Here is a 15,669-nt window from a genome sequence, read left to right as displayed (position 1 = left end):
TGTATTTTTCCTTTGCTCTTTTTAAAAAAAAAAATAATATGGTCGATATCAGTCTGGGAAGTAGAGGACAACACAGGGTAATATTTGCAATTTTAAAGAGAAAGAGAAGATTAAAAACATCCTTTTAATTCTTGTATTTTCTATATAAGGAAAATAATGGACTAATAGTCATGGTATCCTAAATTTATAGCTGGGGACCTTTATGGCCATTTGATATCACGCCATCATTTTAGAGATAAGGAAAGTGAAAGCCGGGGAGATGAAGTACCTAACCCAGCGTCATACAAGAAGTACTTGGCAGAGCTAGGATTTGAATCCAGACCCCGACTCTAAATGTTGTGTTTTCTCCACAACCCCATCTTATGTTTGTTATTGATATGCATAAAGCATTTCTTATGGGATTCTCCAGCAGAGCCATCTTCTGTAGGGAGCAAAGGGAATTTTATTCCCAATGTGAGCTTCAAATGCTTTGGGGAGAGGGAGGGATTAAATCATCGGGCAGAATAGAAAACCGAGTTCCAGTTATTGAAAAAATATCTTCATCCAAGTTATATAGAATAGCACTTGTTCTTAGGTTAATCTTTTTTTTCCCTTTCATATTAACTCTGTCTGGTCTAGGACATATAATGAGGAATAATGAAAATTGGAACTGTGGGAGGGAGAAATCAGGTCTGCCTTCTCATGCTTTGGAGGCATCTTGGTTCTGAGTGAGTATAAAGCAAAGCTTTGGGGTAGATGTTGATGTTGTTTGTACCTTTTACAAAGCAGCTTAAAATGAGATAATAAGGTCAAAGGGATACTTTGATTCTTGAGAAAGTCTGGATCTCTCGTCTGTCTTCTCTCCCACCCTCCCACACACTCAAGAATTTCTCCCCCCCCCCCAATTATTTCTTCATTTTCTAATTCAAAAAGAGTCAAAGGCACAAGTGCTGAAACACAATATAACAAATTGTTCTCTCAGCATGTATCACAGTTTAATACATAACCTACTAGAAATTCTTACTTTAAAAAAAAAAACCTCAATAACAATAACTATTCCCCGATTGGCCATGTGCCAAAGACCTTCCCCTTGGATGAAGTTTTTCTTCTCTTTTTTTTTTCTCACCAAATCACCAAATCTCTGAGTGGGAAGGGCCATCAGAGGATGTCTAGTCTAGCTGGTACCTGAACAGCCATCGCCACTTCAGCATCTTCAACAAATAGCATCTACCTTCTGCTCAGTGCCCTTGGCCACTGTCTCCTGAGGCATCTTTTGGATGCTTTTTTGGACAGCTCTCACCCTAAGGAAGTTTTCCCTTATATTGACCTTCCCTTGGCAATTCCTAATTGATCAGTCTAGAAAAAAATATAAAAAAGGAAGTGAGTAGTATGTGGCATGATTCTGTCTTTTTATCACACTACCTTTTAGCTATTAATGCTTTCCTTTGTAAAAGGTATATGCCATCTCTTTAACATATATTCTAGATTTTTGCCAGGAATTGAAGTCAAATTCATCGACTATAATTTGAAGAGTCTGCCATTTTTCAGAAAATCAGATCAGAACTTGTCAGCCTTCTGCCCATGCCATCTCTTCCTTTATCTTCAATTGCTCAAAAACAAAACAAAAAAGAAAACAAATCAAAAAACAAACAAACAAACAAAAAAACCCAACCCTGACAGGGATTCTGTAATTACAGGGTACTTTTAGTACTTGGTGATATAAAGTAGTCCATTTGGACCTAAAGACTTGAAGGCAGTCTTAAAGGGTAGCTGGGTGCTGGGCTGTCTTTTCATCCTTCACTTGCCTTTTTTTATCCTTTTTAATCTGAAAATTATTCTCTTTGGTAAAGAAAGAGAATTGAACAGCTTTTTCTTCTCTCTGTTACTGTTGTCATGCCTCACCATCCCTCCCCCCAACAGCAGATCCTTCTTTGATATTCATCTTGCCCCCAAAAAGGAACAGAAAAAAGAAAAAAGAGAAAGAAAACTCTTTCAGTGGTCTCTAGTACATATCACCAGCCTCAGATCAAACTCAGCTTTATTCTCTTCCTACAGGATCATGACACGCTTTTAGGTTCATACTCAGTTACCTGCCCTTTCTTTCATCTTCTCTCTATACATGTATTTTCAAGCTTGAAATTGATTGGTGAGAGCTCCCTGTGCATCCTCATACTTCTGTTTGCAAAATTTTCCCTTTCTTAATGGAATTGTTTGTGTTTGTGTCCTCAGAACTTCATTCTTAACAACTGTCCATACCTCTTGGGTGGATTTCTTCTGTGGCATTTTAAACCAGTTTTATTCTTTCTCCAGACCCTTCGAATTCTGCTTTCCCTCAAATCTAATATGAATGTCAGACTGTACCGAGCTTTCCTCTCCTGCATCATCATTTTTAACATGGAGTGGTCAATGACTTTCAAGATTCCTATCATTCCTACTTTTGTACTCAGTTCTTTGTAGAACAGATTTTCTCTTTTCCAAAATGATGTTCTCCACATTCCACCCTCACCAGTTCACCTACCATTAGATGAAATCAAATTCACTTTGCAAATATGTCTACAACTGTGTCTGAATGCACGTGTTAGTAAAAACTGCAAAAGAGTTTTGGTTTTTTTTTTTCACATTGGGGGGGCTGCTGTGTTGTCTTTCTAAACAGTGACTGTATTGGTCTCACTTAAATTTGAAAGATTGAGCATGAAAAAGTAATTTTTTTAAAAAATTAAAATTAAATTAAAATTAATTAAAAATTAATTTTTTAAAAATTGCTTAATACTTCTCTGGTCTTCCCCAATGAGCTTCCTCACTCTCTCTGTCTCAGTCAAGGAGTGACATTTTTGCCAGTATAACTTTGGAAAAGGACTTCACCTCTCTGGTCTCAGTTTCTTCATTTATAAAATGAAAGGGCCTTTATGTTCCCTTCCAGCTCTAAATCCTATGACTGTAACTCCTGACATGTTATGGTCCCATGTCTTCTAATTTCCTCCCCTTACGGTGTTTACAGCCTCCTTGATTAGATGAGAATTAGGCACTCAAAAGGCATTTATTAGGGCAACTAGGTGGTGCAGTGGATAGAGTACCAGCCCTGAAGTCAGGATGACCTGAGTTCAAATCTGGCCTCAGATACTTGACACTTATTAGCTGTGTGACCCTGGGCAAGTCACTTAACCCATTGCCTAGCCAAAAATTAAAAATTAATTAAAATTTTTTAAAAAGGCATTTATTAAGTGCTTAACTTACAAAGACAAAAATAAAACAGTTCCTGCCCTCAAGGAGCTTATATTCTATCTAGAGAAATATACATGCCTGGCACATAGTAGGCACTTAGTAAATTTTTTTTAGATTAAACTGGAAAGATCAGCAAAATATGGACAGAGTAAGCAAAAGGTGATTTCAGGAAGAATTTCAGGTTAGACACTAGCAACTCAAACCACAAAACAAATTTACCCTTAAGATCATACATTTAGGGTTGGAAAGGAATTAGGGGCCATCAAATTCAACTCCTTTTACAAAGGAAAAAACTGAGATTCAAGAACTAAAAGCCATTTGCCCAGATTACACAGCATGTGCTGCTGAGGAAGAATTTCAACTCAGGCCATCCTGAACCTTCTGCTCCACCTCATTACCTCTGAATTAATTAGCAGTCACAGGGTCTTAGATTCAGAACTGGAAGAGTGATACTCAGAGAGGTAAGTGACTTGCCCAAGGTAAGACAAGAACCAAAGCCAAGAGATATGTGTATATGTATATATTGTATATGTATATATACACGCACATATACATATATGTGCTCGCATATGTGTATGTATATAGACACGTATGTATATACACGAAAAATGTCTCAACAGCTAACTAAAACATACACACACATACATATTTGTGTGTGTGTGTATGTTTTTAGTTAGCTATTGAGTCATCAGACTTGGGAGGTGTCAGTTTTTATTACCTGTGCAATACACTTTCATTGGGTTCCCAGGGATTAAAAAAAAAATCAGAGTAATCTGAGCTAATTAGGCAAGCCCTCGGCATGTTTTACTTCATATAGGGAAACTTGCCTGGGTACAAATAGAGAGCTGGGTTCAACCCCAACCCTGAAGAAAAGAAACCTGCAGAGTTGTTCAAACCCTACGGAAATGTCAACACCTTTTGAAAGGAGCCTATTAGGGATGCAAATAGGAAGTTACCTTGAGATAAGCGCAATAAACAAAACAATGAAACCCATTAGAAGGCAGCCAGCTGTGAGACACCCAAGCTTGGTCACCTGGGCTAGGATGAGGTAGAAAGTGAGAGAGCTTTATTTCCCCAGGTGACCTGCACAATCCTAAAAGTGGTGACTGGCCCCAAAGGTTTCTCCACTCTTGAGCATGATTATCAGCCTGCCAAGGAAAGGGCCTATATGGATGACGCATACAAGAAGGACTCTAAAACCATGATCAGGACCATGATCAGAGAAATAAAGCTCAGTGCTTGTTTATTCATTTATCTAGGCCAGCCCCTTCATTTTACAAATGAGCAAACTGGAGCCCAGAGAGAACATGGTCAACAGCACACAGGTAGAGGACATCACAAACAGGATTTGAATTCGGATCCTCTGCCTTCTGAGTCTAGAACTAATGTTGGAGCTCTTTGAGTTCTAACTCTTCCTGGGTAGTTTTAGAAAAACTTTGAACAGGACCCACTATTAAAAAGATTGGTTTCAAGATTTAAGTGGGATTGTAAATTGTTTTTGTTTTATTTAGTTTTCTCTCTCTGCCTTGGTAAAGATGGGGACTTAAAAATATGCCATTTTTCTCTCCAAAATGTTACCCTTTACAGGTGCCTTTTCACTTGATGACCATCTGGGGCTCTTAGAATCAAAGAGGTTTCACACTTTCCATAATCCCCTTTTGTCATCATGTCCCATCTGGCTTCTTCTTTTTGGCTGGGGGTGGAAGGGAGAAGGAGGTAGAACATTTTCCCCTGATGCATATCAGCCACTGCCCCCTATCATGTCAGAGATTTGTCTGGGACCCAGTGAGTCTCTCTTATTTAGTTAGTGTCAGAGACAGGGCTTCAAGTCTTCTAAACTCCAAGGCTTTCCCCTCTATACACAATACTATGCCATCCTGTCTGTATGTTAATGTCATATGTCATCACACTTGACGTTCAAAAGTAATAATATTTTTGGATTAACTGGAACATGTTTTTTTTGTCTTTTTTTTCTTTTTAATGTGATCAGCTCTGAATGTCAGAAAATCTTAATTGGCTTTCTCATATTTCTGGATCTGGGAGGAACGGTATTAAGTTCCAGGACGTCATAAAACAAAATATTTGGAGTATGTTTCAAATTTTAAGAAAAAGAAATGTTTAACTTAATAAAGATGTGGAATTCATTTACAAAGGAAAACCCTGGCTATGGACCAGCAGCAAGGCAAATATTTTGCCAGAAGTTCGTAGGATTTAAGGCACCTTGGAGGTCATCTAGTCCAACCCCTTTATTTTACAGGTGAGGAAACTGAGGCTCAGAGAGGACAGGTGACCAACCCAGGGTTACATAGGTGAGGAGTAGCGACATGGAGATTCCAAGTCAACTCCTCAGACTGCTCTTTCTGCCTAGGGGGCAGTTTACAGCTTCCCTTTCTCCCCCTCTTCCCGATGTGCTCCCAGTTGTCCCTTAATTTTAAAAAGCAAAATCTATTAGGTTGACTTTGAGCTAAACGATTTGCTTTTATTTACTTGGAAAATATAGTCATGCTTATTTCACTTATTCCTCCTCCTCCTCATCTCAGCCCTTAACTTTCAACTAGTGCTCCAGTGTCCTGGGGAGAGGGAAGAAAACCCAAATTTCCGCAAGTTAACCTGTTAACAGTTACCAGCGTTGGGGGAGATGGGCCTGCCCTCACAGTATTGCCCTGTGGCCAGTACTTCAACTTCTAGAAATCTCTCCAGTTACCCCTCCCATCTTGGCCTGGTTTTCTGCGCAAAGTTGATTTTTCTCAGGGAGCCTACTTTGGAGTGAGGGGGAGAAGGTTTTTCTCAGGGAGCCTACTTTGGAGTGAGGGGGAGGCAGGCCAGGAGACATCAGCAAGGGAGTGACCTGTTGAACATAGGATGCTGGTTAATGGTTTGGCAATCAGGCAGCTTGTTTGGCTAAGTCTGTAGAAGTCAGGGTCTGGTTCTGCTCTCTCCCATTATCTCTGTTTTGTTAATTATTGGCCCCTGCCCCTGCTATCTCTCTTCTCTAGACTTCCCATATCTCACTAGTACCTTTCCTGTGTCTCTCTTCTTCCTTGAATTGGGAGGGGAGGGGGAGTAATCAAGCACAGATTCAGTCCTGCCCAACCCACTTAAGAAAAAGCACCAGAGGTTCTAAGGGAAAACTTTAGCTAAGACACAATAGGACAGATTCTACAAGTGGATAAACCAGTCCTTGCCTGTACTTGAGGCACTTTTGGAAACTGCGTTAACCCTTTCAGACTGGTAGAATAGCATTTAGTACCTGTGAGTAGACATGTGCTCTTCTTAAATGATACGGATTTGAGGAAATGAGTGAACTTTCCAGAATGTCTAAATCAGTGTTGCCATGAAGCTTGAAAAATCCAGAATTTAAGAATATGTCAAGGACCAAGATACAACCATAAAGATTTTTTTTTTATCCGAAAGACAGATATAAATAAGGTGAAAATATTTATTTCTAAATAAAATTATAATGAAATGTTGCATCAATCGGTGCTTCTGGTCCTTCTAGTGTTTGATTCAATTCAATAGGCATTTATTAAGCAACTACTGTATGCCAGCCACGGTGCCTAAATCTGGGAGTCTCAGTTGGCCTTTTTTTGGCTGCCAAAGGTGGGGTAATGACTTAATGGCCTCCAACACGTCCCTTTCGTTCTAAATCTATGATCGTGATGTATTTTTATCTAATTCCTAATCTTCCTAATTTCTAATTTTATCTAATTCCACTAACATTTATTTGCCACAGAGTAAAGGATCTTGGGCTTCTGTGGATAGATACCAGGTGGCTTTTACCAGACCTGACGCACTGATGATAAAAGAGTTTAGATTTGGGGGACCAAAAAGGACCTATCACTAAGTCTGAACTCATCCTTTCATAGATGAGGATCAATAGTCCCAGAGACAGTAAACTGACTGCCCCCAGGTCATTCTGCTGTTTGTAGCAAGTGGGGAGGGTCTCTGTGGCATGCTTTTGCTTCATCTGACAATATTCCGCAAGCAACCCCATCTATTTTGCTTGTCTTAACGGTGACTCATCCCAGGAAAATGGGGGTGGGGTGGGGTTGCCGAGTTACTTATCTAGGGGTGTCTGAGGAGCCGCCAAACTATTGTTCCAGGGCCCTTTCGGGATTCCATGAGGAAGTGATAACGATTGTATATCGGTTAAACTCCCAGGCGGGCAGTCACTTTCCATTTCCACTTATATCAGGGGCTTATTGTGAATATTTGAAACTGACGTTTACTGTGACCATAACCCTACCACAAATTAAAGTCAGACCCCAAGTCCCTCCAGGGAAGAAGTGGGTTAAGCTGTAGGAAGACATCTGAAATGATACCAAATGACATTTTAAACTTGAAACCCCACGACCACATTCATCTGAGAGCAGGCGTGAGAAGTAAGACCAGGAGCTAGATGGGGGCCTTCCTTTGGCAAAATGTGGGCCCGCCAAGGGGGGAAACACTGAGTGAAGGCCCTTGTGATGTCTGATAACAGATTTCATGAGAATAGAGCACTCCCACATCAGTTGAGACCTCTGGTCTCCCTAGTCTTAAAGAGAGTTGACTGGGACACTCAGAGTATAGTAAGTGACTTGTTCAGACTCCTACAGCCAGGATGTGTCAGTGGTGAGACTTGAACTCGGGTCTCCCTGGCTTTGAGGCCAACTCTATACCTGCTACATCTTACTGCCCCTCAGCAGCCTCTACAACAGCAGCAGTAATAATAAAAAATGGCTAATATTGCCATAACTCTCTAAGGCATGCAAAATACTTAACAAAAATCTTTTATGTATCATTTGATCCTCATGACAGCCAGGTGAGGTAGGTGTTGTTTTAATCATTTTGCAGATAAGAAAACTGAGGCAGGTTTCAAGCTCAGGTCTTCTTGATTTCAAGTCCATCACTCTGTGTGTGTGTGTGTGTGTGTGTGTGTGTGTGTGTGTGTGTGTGTGTGTGTGTGTGTGTGTGATATATTGGTAGACCCTCTAGCCTTCAGCCTAACCTATCACAGGCCTGGAAAGGACCTTAGAGATTATCCCGTGCAATTCTGTCATTTAACAGAGACAGAAACTTAGAGCCCAGAGAGGGAGAAGAGGCTTGCCCACGGTCGTATAGGCTGTACATGGTGGCACTGGTGGTTGTGTTGAGTCATTTTTCAGTCCCGTCCAACTCTCCGTGACCCCATTTGGAGTTTTCTTTGAAAAGATCCTGGAGCGGTTTGCCATTTCCTTCTCCAGCTCATTTTACAGATGAGGAAACTGAGGCAAATAATGACTTGCCCAGGGTCACACAGCTAGTAAGTGTCTGAAACCAGATTTGAACTCAGTTCCTTCTGACTCCAGGGCCTGTGGTCTATCCACTACACTACCCAGCTGCCCTTCTGTACATGGTAGATCTGGGGTTAAAACTGAGGTCTTTGGATTCCAAATCCAGGCTTCTCTTTGCTATTTGTTTCTAAGTTTATTCTATAACATAGAACCTAGAATGAAAATATTTTAATAGGTATTTTTAACTTTTCTGCCCTGGAATCACTGAGCCTGAAAGTCTTGGATCATACTAGTATCTAGTATCTAGAAAAAAAGGGGGAGAGGGGATGCGAGAAGTTATATAAATAAAGCCAGTCAAAGATAATTCCTTTGCCTCACTTATCTAGTTATTACAGGCAGAAGGTTTTTTTTTTTTTTTTTTTTTTGAGTCGGGGAGGGAAGAAAAGGATCCAATTACGTGTCTTGGTGTGATACAATATAAAGTAGCTTGACTTTGGTGTCAGAGTTCTGGAATTTAAATGCTTTCTGACAGAGTGTAAACTTGTACATCCAGAATTATGCATTTATCAAGCTCCTACTGTGTGCCAGGGATTGTGTTGGTGCTGAGAATGCAAAGGCAACAATGAACTAGTCCCTGCCCTCAAGGAGATTCCATTCTAACATGGGAGACAATTAAACACGTGCAGAATAAACACAAGATGTGTAATCAATTGGGTTTATTGAGTGCATCCTGTGTGCCAGGCACTCTGCTTGGTATTGGAGTGACAAGGGCCAAAGCAAACCAGTTTCTGCCCTCTAGGCGTTATTATATCTGGGAAAGAACACATGTCCATATAAGAATAAACAAAATAAATAGTATGCGTACATATAAGAGTAAATGAAATAAATAGTATGTGTACATATAAGAATAAATGAAAAAAATAGTATGTGTACATATAAGAATAAACAAAATAAAAACCATGTGATTATAAAGGAGAAGGGTAGGGCTTAGCTTAGGAAAGGAGACATTGCAGCTGATTTTTGAAGGAAGCTAGGGATTGGGGATAAGGAAGCAGTCAGTCAGTCAACAAGCATTTATTAAGCACCTACTATGTGCCAGGCACTGTGCTAAGCTCTGGGGATACAGGGAAAGGTAAAAACAGTCTCTCCCCTCAAGGAGCTCACCTCCCAGGAGACAACATGCAGATAACAATGTCCATCCAGGAGTTATACAATGCAGATGGTAACTTCAGATGGAAAGCATTTGGAGAGGACAGGGTCCTGGAGACACTGGGAAAGGCCTCCTGTAAAAGGTGGAATTTGGCCTGAGTCTTAAAGGAAGCCAGGAAAGTGAAGAGATGACAGATGGTGAGGAGGGAGAGCCTTCCAGTCACTCTAAAAGCATAGAGATAGGAGGTGAAGTTTTGTGTCTGAGCAACAGCCAGGAAGCTAGTGTCTCTGGATGGCAGAGCATTTGGAGGAAAGTAAAGTATGAGAAGACTGGGAAGGTAGGAAGGGGCCAGGTTAGGAGCAGAGGACTTTATGTTGGATCTTGGAAGTTACAGGGAAATTGGCCATGGCTTAGTCATTCCTGTGTGGACTTTAAGAAAATTGTTTTGGCAGCTGAATGGAGGAGAGAAAGGAGTTGATGGAGACTTGATATGGGAGATCAATGAGGAGACTGTAGTAATAGTCCAGGTGAGAGGTGATGAGTACCTAATCCAAGATTGTGGCTGTGTGAGTGGAGAGAGGAGAACAAGGTGTTGTGAAGGAAGAAGTGACAAGCTGGGGGATGAGGGGGAAATTGAGTCAAGAACATTCTAGGTATGGGGGATGGAGAGAGGAGGTGAAATGTCATGGTTTCTGGAATGTCACTGGGCCTCATTTTCCTCACTTTCCTTGGACTAGAAGACCTTAAAGGTCCCTGCCAGCTCTAAATCTGTGATCCGCCATTTGGCATTACTGTCCAAAGATGACATTGTAGAGCATCTGTCATGCTTCATAACTCTAAGCCCATGAGTAAGACTAGGAAGAAAAAAAAAGAGCAACAAAACATATTTGAAAAGCCTTGTGAGATCTTGGAGAGGATGCCCAAGTATCATTGCTGTGAACTTTATTGCTATTATTTTATTAAGTGCCTCAGATTAATATCAGCTTAGCTCTGAGATAAGTGCTTCATGGGCAGTGCTGGGGAACCTCAAAGGTGGCCCCGGGGAAAAGTTGTGACAGGTGGTTCAGACAGGTTTCCTCGACACTCCACCCCCAGCCCCACCCCCACCCCCCAATCTCTGATAACTTGATCATTCCTAGAAAACAGGATATTGTCTCATGGCACTCACAGCAACTTGACAAACCCAGCCATTACAAATAATACTTCACTGGGTATGTTATTCATGTAACATGGGGCTGCCAAGAGCAATGAGGTCATCTTAGGCTGTGATAGGCCACAGCTGAGGAAACGAAATGTAACCTTCAGTCCTTGGAGGACACCCTTGTCTTCCTTAAGTCTCCCCTCGTCAGTATATGGTTGCACCTCTTAGCTGAAGAGGATCATGGCATCAGCAATCAAAAACAGAGACCTTAGGGGCTTTCCAGTCCAACCCTCTCATTTTATGGATGAGGAAACTGAGGCAAAGACTTGCCAAGGTTCAATCCCAGGTCTTCTGGCTCCTAATCTGGATAGCTTTCCATTGTATCAAGCTGCAGTCCTACTGGGGATGATTTTAGGTATTGAATCTAACGAATGCTCTCAGACATGACTTTATTGGGTGTGGGGGTGGGGGCGAGTGATACAATCTGTCATCCCATTGATATAAGGAACTCTCTTTACCAATGCAAGTGGGCAGGGCAGCTAGGTGGTACAGTGGATAGAGCACCAGCCCTGAAGTCAGGAGGACCTGAGTTTGAATCCGGCCTCAGATCAAACACTTGGCACTTACTCGCTGTGACCCTGGGCAAGTCACTTAACCCCAATTGCCTAAAAAACAAAACAAAACAAAAAAAAGCAAGTAGACATTGCTTCTCAACCTACAGTCTTAGAAGAAGGGACATTCAGAGGCTAAGTAGTTTGTCCAGGGTCACATAACTAGTGTGGGGTGGGACAAGCCCAGGTTGTCTTGACTCTGAATATAGTTGTCCATCCTTCACACCACACTGCATCTCCTAGCTTGATTTAACATTCACTTTCTTGCTAATGATGGCATTAGAGATCCACTAAAGTCCCCTTAGTGAACATCGTTATGGTGTGGTGGTGACCCTCAAGTTTTGGCAGGTTCTACTAATCTGTCGAGGCTTTGGGGATGAACCCAGTAGACCAACAAGGTCCAGCCTAGCCCAGTTTTAAAAGGCTCCTGACCATGTTGGCCACTGGGTGATAAATCATTTGGTCATGGTCTCTCTCAAAGACCATCTCCTAAACCACAGAGGGGAGTGTATCTGCTCTGACAGAGTGAGGACAACTGGGGAAATCCAGGTTCCCCGCTCTTTGTATTTGTCCCATGTGTAAAATGCTCTCCCTCCTCGTCTCTGCTCTTAAGACTCCACTCAAGGGCCACCTTCTGCATTTCCTGATCCCCTTTCCCACTCCTCCAGCTGCCAGTGTCTTTCCATCCAAGGTTACCTTGTTCTGCTACGTGCCCTTTTATAAGTGTCTGACAAAATCTAAATTATGTATTTTGTCTTTGTGCCCCCCAGCACTTAGCAAGAGCTTGGCATACAGAAGGTGCCTAATAAGTGCTTTTTGAAGAGAATTGCATTTCCACCTTGCCCTTTAGCTGGACTGCCCAGAATCAATTGATCAATCAATAAGCATTCGTTCCATGCCCGATGAATGCCAAGCACTAGGTCAGGGACTGCAGATAGTGAAACAGTAATGAAATAATCCCTCCCTTCACAGAGCTTACATTCCATAAGGGGAGAAAATAAACATGTAAATATGTATATATGTCCAAAAATACCTTTTTTTGGAAGAGACGTGATTTTTGTTCTGGTTAGGGGCTTATCCAGATAACCTCTGAGTCCCTAGTCAATTCTGCAGTAAACTGGAGAGCAAAGCGTCCAGGGGAGGGACCGCTAAGATAGTGTAGGACCTCCAGATCATGCTATATGAAGACTGGTCAAAAGTGGGGATGCTTAGACTGGATAAGACAAAGGGAAGAATGTGATGAGTATCTTCATGTATTTGAGGACCTATTTCATGGAAGTGGGATTAGATTGAGGCCAGAACTCAGAGCAATGGGCCAATGTTGAAGAAGCAGATTTATACTGAATGTTAGGGAAATTTTTCCAGTAATAAGAATTTTCCAAAAACAAATATGTTTCCTAGGGATAGAGTGGACTCTTCCTCACTGGAGGTCTGCCGACACAGAGGGATGACCCTTCGAGGCAGAGATGGGACAGATTGGCTTCTGAGATCCCTGCCAATGCTGGTGACTCAGTGGTCATTGGGAGACAGGATGGGGCGAGGAGTTTTCACTTTCCACAGCTTATAACTAATCCAAAAAGGTAGCTAGTAAGCTGCAAGGCCGGGAGAAATTTGACCCAGCCTCCAGGCTGAATACTGATAAAAAGAAATGCTAGGGATGCCGCCTGCCAGTCCTGAGCTGAGCATGATTCCCTTATGGAACACCTACTAGGCATATAGTATCCAAGCTTGGAATTGTGAAGGCTGTGGATGCATCCTTCTGAGGAAGAGAGAAAACTGACTACCAGCCCAGGAAGCAGGAAGGAAATTCGTGGGGACATTGAATGCCTCTCAGTCAAGGGATGAAGGGCTTTCTCCCTGGCCTTAAGGCCACCTGGTTCTGGTCCCAGGCCGGGACAGGATGGTGGAGTCAATGAACTCTCTTCCTGATACAGTTCTGTTATTTGGGCCTGAGCCCACACTCACTCCTCATCCTTCTTCATCTGTACTTAATTGGATTTCCTAAGTGCAAACTTTAACCATAAACGAACTCAGTTCAGAAACCACAGACTGGCTGACTTAAAAATAAAGAATTTTTAAAAATCCCTTCATCGGGGGTCTGATCTATAATTTATACCATTCCCTCAAGGAATGAAACTCAGCACAGAACAGTGGAAAGGGCAGAGGCTCTATCAGAAGACTCCTCCTACCTTGGACAGGTATTATATCATGTGACCTTGGTCAACTCATTTAACCCCCTTGGACCTCAGTTTCCCCCTTTGTAAGGGAAGGGAAGCATTTATGTAGTGCCTACTATGTACCAGGCACTGTACTAAGTGCTTTTTTTTTTTTAATAACTATTACTTTGTTTGAATCTGTAATGTGAAAAGTTGGATGCCCTCTGAGGTCCCTCCCAATTCTGGATCTATGATCCTAGGCTCTTTTAAAAGGCCTTTAGTCATTTGACAAGGCTCCTTAACTCCCCTACTCCCAAGTGGATCTGTAGAAATTATTTTAACAGGCCGATTTTTATAGATTCAGATTGTACCTTGAGGATAAAAACTGAATGAGAATCACAGTATGATAGCTTTAAGGTTGGAAGAGGCTTCAGAACTCTTCACTTCACAAATGTAAAAACTGAGGCCCAGAGAAGGAGAGTCACCTGCCCAAGACCAGCAGTTAGTAAGGAGCAGAGAGCTATGAATTTAGGTTTGGGATGGACCTTCGAGGTCACCTGATCTTTAGCTCCTTCACTTTCTCTAGATGAGAAGCTGAGAAGCTGGAAGGTAGAGGGCAGGCAGTAGTGCGTAGCAAGGCTCTGTCCACTATGCCGCCTTGTGCTGGAGTGAGTATTTTGTTTTAATTTAATAATTTCACCAAATGAGATTCACTCTACATCTAATCCAGTTTGTCAACCTGGAATCCATCCTGAAATTGTCCAGAAAAATGATTCAGCCCAACAAGAGTTGATCCAATGGTTAATAGAGATAGCCCAGCAGTGGGGTAGGCTTGAAGTTAGGTGACCCTGGGTTCAAATCCTACCTCAGACCTTTGCTAGTTGTGTGACTAGACAAATCTCTTAATTTCTGAACCTCCTTTTCCTCATCAGTAAAACATGGGTCACTATGGCACCCGCCTCAGATGATGGTAGCGAAGATCAAAGATGACGCATATAGAGGGCTTTTCCATCCAGAGAGCACCATGTCAACGTGAGCTCATGTATCATTATTATTTACAGAAGTTTCCGAGAACTCTGTTTTCTCTGACAGAATCATAAAACCAGAGACCTTACGGGTCATCTAGTCAAACTGTAATCTTACAGATAAAGAAACTGAGGCCCTGACATGGGGACTGAGTTGCCCAAGGTCACATAGAGCCAGGATTTACATCTGTGATCTCTGACTCTGAATTCAATCCCTCTCTATCCATTGCCCCTCCATTTGCTATTCTCCATTTCAAGTCTTCGAAAGTCCTAATATAGAACATCTCCCCTGAACTGAGAAGATACATCATGCCCAGGGTACATTTGGATGTACAACCAGCCCACAAGCTCTATTGCATTCTATTACTGGCATTAGGTCACTCAGTCATGTTTTCCTTTGAGCTGGAAGAGTTAGGGATTCCAAGGGACCAGAGGCTATTTCTCTAAACGATAAAAGTTCGGTAGTCAAGAGGGGTAGAAATGGGGCCCCCGGTTTACCTCGGGTGATAGGTTTCCCTTCTGATACCCCTGGTGATAATGATTCCAAAAAATGCTTTTGTCAGTATCTGTAAATCAATGCAAACCCAAGAGGGGATGTTTTAATTGACCACAGTTTGAATGTAACTGATACTCTCCAGTCCAAGACCTTAAGCATTATTAAGTATAGTATTATTGTAGGGCATTCATCCAATTTTTAAAACATTACATAGATTGGAGACAGATGAGCTTTCCTGAATTATTTTAGGTCTGTTTGGAAAAAATGCCTAAAATAAGGTTTCAAATAGAAATTAATTGAATTGATGTAAAAACAAATGGACCCAGCAGTCATCAGAGGGCTCTAATTTAAGGGCGCCGTTGATAAAGAAATACAGATGACTCGGGGCTGGGGTGAGAGGGAGGGGGAGGGGCATCGCAGCTCTTCAAGAACAGGACTGTGTTGTGCTAGGGTCTTAGTGGAGTGTTCATATAAATTGGAGATCCAGTTTGGTCATATAAATCGATTCACTTTTTCCCATTATCCAGCAAAGAAGCTCCTTTTGAACCTCTATATATGTGTGTATAATGCCCATACATATATCTGTGTAATGCCCATTGATGAATGAAGAGATCCATGGTGTTGTCCTAAGAAGTTC

The 15,669-nt window shown here is 41.8% G+C and overlaps 1 protein-coding gene across 2 annotated transcripts in view; it reads left to right on the top strand.

The window, feature by feature from the left end:
- Positions 1-15,669, top strand: part of LOC114050684 (cyclic AMP-responsive element-binding protein 5) — a 487,545-nt gene that overhangs the window by 339,248 nt on the left and 132,628 nt on the right. The gene's annotated exons all lie outside the window — the stretch shown is intronic.

Source organism: Vombatus ursinus, unplaced genomic scaffold (genome assembly GCF_900497805.2).
Source record: "Vombatus ursinus unplaced genomic scaffold, bare-nosed wombat genome assembly UNPS02014799.1, whole genome shotgun sequence".
Lineage (NCBI taxonomy): Eukaryota > Metazoa > Chordata > Mammalia > Diprotodontia > Vombatidae > Vombatus > Vombatus ursinus.
The sequence above is the reverse complement of the archived record's forward strand: the minus strand, read 5'-3'. Positions and strand labels throughout refer to the sequence as shown.